This window comes from Antrostomus carolinensis, unplaced genomic scaffold (genome assembly GCF_000700745.2).
Source record: "Antrostomus carolinensis isolate BGI_N321 unplaced genomic scaffold, ASM70074v2 scaffold11787, whole genome shotgun sequence".
In the NCBI taxonomy this organism is placed as follows: domain Eukaryota; kingdom Metazoa; phylum Chordata; class Aves; order Caprimulgiformes; family Caprimulgidae; genus Antrostomus; species Antrostomus carolinensis.
In genome coordinates this window covers 31646-37797 of record NW_010328062.1, presented here as the reverse complement: position 1 = coordinate 37797, position 6152 = coordinate 31646, and positions in this window count along the sequence as shown.

The following is a 6152-nucleotide window of genomic DNA, read 5'->3' as shown; positions in this document are numbered from 1 at the left end:
AATTCCACTCTTTGGTTCATGGACCTCCATGTAAGCCTTTGCTTGAACTTAAGCTTTGTGTTAATTATTTTTAGCTTAAATGCAAGAGATTGCTATGTGCTCTGAAAAGACAACGGTTAAAGATGGTGCAGGAAGTGTTCTGTGAAGAGCTGTGACAGCTCACCGACACCGACGGAGGAAGTGCTTTAATTCTCTACGTCTGACTCCTTGCCAGGGAAGTGAGATTTAGCTCGGCAGACACATTTAAGACAGTTTTTACCCATAAATCTGATAACCTGATGGAAACTTGCACATTTTTCAGATTTCCCCGAATCCAGATATTCTACAAGATGTCCCCAAGGGAACCTGTCTTTTTTGTTTGTGCAATTACAAGTCCTTTTAAAGAGAAAGGGAGGAAGTGAGAGCTGGCGAGTAGACAGGAGCGTTTTAAAGGAACCACCTTGACACACAAGCAGTTCTGTTCTTTGCATGTGGAAAGCAAAACGTAGTGGATCTGCCCAGGCTCTCACCTGTGTTTTCTCAGCTGAAGAGTGTTTTAAAGCAGTTCAGTTGGTTTTGGTTTGGAATTAAAGAAAAAATAAAAAGAAAACAAAAATCCTTTGCTCCAGCTTTTGTGTCTGTGCCTGATGGGCAGCCAGGGCCCGGCCAACCAGCCCGGGCAGTGGGGTGACTGGGGAACGGTTCGTAGGGCGAGCAGGACTGCTGTGAACTGGCAGGTCACTGGGAAGCCTTGAGGATATCCCTTGGCATTTCAGGTGACTGAATACTGAAGCATTTCTTTTTTTACTTTAAATGAGAATTTGAAGGTGATGTGGTAAGCACTTTTATTATAGGATGTTAGATGTAAGAAATTCAGCCTGTAGTTAGGAATGCTTGCAAGTCCTTCTTTGAATGTGACAATTCAGTTGGCAAAATAGAGAATACAGAGGCAAAAATAAGGAGGATATAAAAAACCCAAGTTGTTTTTTAGTGTCTGAGGAACCCAAGGAGTAATTGAGTCTGGAGCCATGTAGCTAAGCTCAGCACAGTGCTGCATCTTAAAATAGTCCATAATGTCAAACACAACAGGTTAAATTAAGTTCTCTTACTAATGAAACAGAAAGAGTCGGTGTGGAATGTGAGACCAGAACAGCCTTACAAGGGCAGGCTTTGCTCCTCCGTGGTTGCTGGAGACTGAGCGTAATTGAGATGGACAAACTGAGGGGCCCGAGATGGAACTGAAGCTGTCATGATCTTTGCAAGTACTTGATCATAATATTTGTACGTGGGATGATGACTTGCAGAAAACACTTAAGAAATGCATGAATTATTAACAATAATTGCTGACTTAAGTGGAGCGATGGGGTGTGAGGCAGGTAAGTGGCAGGAGAGTGGGTTTCTGACTGAGAGTCCCACGAGGGAAAAGCAGAAACTTAGTTTTCACAGTTAGTTTAACCTAATGTTGCCCATCCTCCTGTCACCTCTGCTTTGCTGACAAAGGGTCGTTCAGGGATCCAGTCCAGGTGAAAACTAATCCCCAATATCCTTTTGATGGGTCTTCAAATGGATTGCCCTCCCAGTTCCATGCAGCTTGTGCTGCCAGAAGGGAGGTGGTGATGGGGGGACCCACCCATCGCTGAGGACCCCGTGGACTTGAAGGGCCCACGCTCATCGTGAGGCTGTGCTAAAAGTTCCACCTGCCTCGTGTGGCGTGTGCATTATGTGCTGTGCCACATGCAGGCCTGGTTTTAATTTGACCTTCCAGTCCTCTATAGTCATTAACATAATTATAGGTGTTTGAGAACAGGTAAAGCTCAAAATGAGCTGAAAGAAGCTTTTGGAAAATATAATGTAACCGTAGAACTTTGTTTTCTACTGAACAAGGGGAAAAATAGGGATTGTTACTTCTTTGTGCAGGATTGTGTTTTTGAGTTGTAGGTGGAATAGTTGTTAATAATAAAAGTATCCAGCAATGTTTGAATAACAAAGTCCCATTTGCTGCTGTGGTAATTAGTCATGCAGTACTGGTTAGCAATGTGTGCTCTCTGTTTCCTGAAACTGCAGACCCTTGACAGATCCAGGGTGGCTACAGTGGGAGATAATCACCAGTATTTTTCAAGGGCAGAAGATCATCTTGTGCTGTTCTTTTTCAGAAACAAACCCTTACTCAGGCAGAAAGACTGCTGGACTGGAGTGACTGGGAGACCATTAGAGAGCATTGGTGTGGTTTGAGCTGTGTTCTGTAGGCTGGTGCTTATAAAAAGATAGGTGGATTCACCAGAGGAGTAAATGGAGCCTGTGTGTAACCCACATGCTGTTATTTAATTGAAATACAGTTGTGAGCTTTTGCCAGCTGGGAAGATTGTGTGGAATCCTACAGAGGATCCTGTTCTGGGGAGCCCTAGGAAAGAACTAAAGAGAACAAGTTGGTGTGCTCCCTGGGGAGCCCGGGCTTTCTTGGTTCATTGTGTGTGTGCCCACAGGCAGGAGATCTTGTCTGTGTCATTGTGCTCTTTGAAATTGGTACTCTTCTGTGGCTAATCATAGTCCTTAATCTGTTGTGAAGTTGATTTATGTCTTTTAAAATTATTTTTAATAGTGACTTGTGTTTTTCATACAAGTGAAAGCTCAGTTGAATCAGAGAAGCCCCAAAACATTATTTGCTACTTGGTTTCCTACAGCTTTTGAAAACTCAGTCCTTTAGACTTCTCAAGTGTCTCCAGCTTTGGTTGGCTGATGTAATGGGGTCCTCTGAGGTTTTGGTGGATTATTTTACTCACCAGAATAGAAATGATAGAAGCAGTCCATTTTAATAAAGTAGAATAATAATCCTCCTCACATACTCGCTCTGCACAGACCAAGGCAGAGGTCAGCATATTATGCTTTTGGTGGGGAGGGGTGAAAATAAAAAAAATGTATTATGAAATAATATATCTGATCCTTGCAGTGTCCAGTGCGAGGTATTTTTGAGGATGTTTCTTGTATGTAATTGCTATGCAGATGCATTTTCATCAAGCATTGTTCCTACAAATTTTCTTAAAACATAATCAATTTTTTTCAGCCCTCAATTATTTTTAGCTTAATTTCCCAAGGAAACTAGGTTTGACCGTGTAGGCTGTGGGTCTCCTGGCAGCTGCTGAACTCAGCCAGTTATGGTATGGAGCTCAAGCAGAACATGCAGTCAGTTCCTGCATTTCAGCTGAAGAGGTGGAAAAATCTTCAACCATTTGAACGTGATGGTGAACGCGCATCTGATTATCTTCTAGAACATTTTGCCATGATGTTAATTGCAGTGTAAATCTAAGCAATAATTTAGAAGCTGAATGTACTTCAATACCTAGCAGTATGTTCATGTGGTAGTGAGAAGATACTAAATTTAGTGTTGCAGATAGACTCAAATCAGCAGTTTTACTTTAAGGATGAAAATGGTAAATTGGGCACAACATCTCCTTCTTTTCAGGAGAGGTCTAATAAAAAAGTGCAATATATTCTCTAGTGAATTTACAGATCCTTCAGGTCGCATACATGTGTGAGGAGCTCTTGCAGCGAGCTGTAAGAAAGCTGCCTTCTGTGAATGTTGGGTTGAATCTGGTCGTGTGTCTCCTCCTGCTTTGTGCCAGGCAATATACCAAAGGTTGGTCACATTTCAGTTCTGCTCCATCCTGTTTAGGGGAAGGGACTGCTGATGAACTTGCAGCTACAGTCCAGAGCTCTCTCCTTGCTATTTTGGGGGGCTACCAAATCAGACAGAACCTGTCACCATCTAAACTAGCAAAGCTCCTCATGAAGAATCTCTGTACTGCAGCAAGTACAGAGCTGCACTTGCAAATACACTGATGTTAGAAATATAAAGCTTAGATTAAACAGCATGAAAATGTGTAGCAAGTCTTAAATTTCAACCTTGAATGCAGGATCTCCATCGTTCATGAAGTGTTATCCATAACTGTGACAGAATAAATATAAAGTTTTTTTCTGTTTCTTAAAAAATACAAGAAACCTCCAGCTCTTGGGGTGTCTGCTCAAAAGTATCACTTTCCATTTCCCTACCAAAATAACTCTGTAGCTCTTTAAAAGAAGAGCTGTGTGAGGAAAAAAGGCTTTTCTCTGCTGGTTGAGTTCCCTTTTAACACTGAGGGTTTTTATTAGACTGCTAATTTGAGAATGTCCAAAACATATATAACATATTCACAAATGAAGAATAAGATACGGAATGCTGCATTTTGTCACTGAAGTTCTTCTTGGAGATAAGTTACAGATTGGAGGAGTTTAACTCCTAAAATCAATGCTGAAAAGACAAGACACTCTTTTCCTCAGAGCCGCTTATGCTTCTGTGCATACGCACACAAGAACCATTCAATAAAATGTTATCTAGAAATTATTCATTCCATCAAATCTCTTCCTGAAAGGTTTAGAGGAGGAGAGGATGATGCAAGACCTTGGTAGTTTGTATTGCAAATTAAGCAACAGCAACAACAAACCCCTTGAATAAACAAGGACACGAGCAGCTTTCAACATGCCCTTCTTACCTCTCTCTCCCCTCAGTTCTAAACTAGTTACGTCTTGACTTTGGACACCTACTTATGTTTGTGGATTTAAAACTGTAGCTTTTATTTTTTGCTGTCCTCCCAAACAGGCTGTTTCTGGTGGTTCCATGGCTGGTGACATCTGACTGCTCAGTGTTACCCGCTTTTATCTGCAGGCTCCTCTTGTTACCCCCACCCCTTTCAGGTTTGCAGTGGCAGTACTGACCCTGCGGTCCCCCAGGTGCCAGGGAGGGAGCAGAGCCTGACAGCAAGCCCTTGCTTAGAAAAGTTGTTAACAGCGTGTGAAAGTGGAAAAAAACCTGCTTTGAAGGGTCAGACCTGTTCAGCTTTATTTTGAGCTTCTGGCTTAATCATTAACTAGCACTGATATGGCAGTCACTAACTTGAAAGTAACTTGTTTGAGTTTGTAAGTCACATAATAGAACAGCTCTACATGACGGCGCTACCTGAGTTACCCCATCCAACAATGGACAAGGGGCAGGTTCTGTCCTAACCTGCCCTGTCCGAGCAGGGAGCCTGTTGGTGTCCGTGTTAAACATTCCTTGGCAGAGGTGTTGCTCTTGTTTTCCCAAGGAAGGGTTAAAATCAGTAAGTACACGTGACATATGCAAACTATGAATCATTCCAATAGATCTGTGCAACTCCTGCCTGCTTAGGCAGCAAGCAGATGCTGTTCCCTGGGTTGCCATGGGAACCCTGCCTGTACTATAATAAAGCCCAGCCCAGATCCTTCCTTGGGCAGACCTCTGCGGCTCTCCCACCTCGCTCATTGTTTCCTCTCCGGAGCAGGGGCACGGCAGGGACAGAGAGGAGGGAAGAGGATACCAGAGGCAGCGGTGTGGAGCCTCTTGTGCCTGGTTCAGGGAGGGTTCAGGGCATGGCAAACCTCACCTGGGAGGCTGAGGTGGGCTCGTGAAGAGCTGTGATGGCCAGCAGCTTCTCCAGAGCGCGTCTCCAGACGGTGTAAGGAGAGGAGCTGGGGTGTGCAGCGGCTTTAATAGGCGTGGGGAAAGTCTGTGTGCTGGCTGCTGGTGGAGTGCTTTACCATTCCCAGCTACATTCCTCTGGTATGAAGCCCCCCTGGAAGCCGAGGAGCTGATGTCATTCAGAAGATCTTTGGCAGGCTCCGAGCAGCCGGCAAGTCCAGTCTTGAAGGCAGCAGGCTTGACACAATTCCCCTTCAGCCTCACCGCGCTGCACGAGCTTGTGATCCGCATTTCTGGAAGTGAACATCTTGCAGAATGGTTCTGAAGATGAGGAGATGGGTGAGGAGGGGATTCTGCCGATGCTGACACCTTCCTGCAGAGTTTTTGGGGAAGAAAAGAATTTGGATTTATTGTTCAGAAGATCGAATTATTTCACTGCTAAATGGATTGTACAGAAGCATCAGAACTTTGTTTAATGTACTGTTCCCTGAAAAGCTGCCGAGACAGAAGAATATGATTTTTTTTAATCCTTCTGATATTTACAGCAAAACAAAAACTTGGCTTAAAAAGGGTGTTGCTTGTCTGGCTCTGAAATGAGACAGTAAGTGACTGATTTTGTGCTTGTAAATGGACTAATTTCACGTGACTGTGTCAGGATTTAAACCTTGATTTCTGTCCTTAACATGGCTGAATGAAACATATT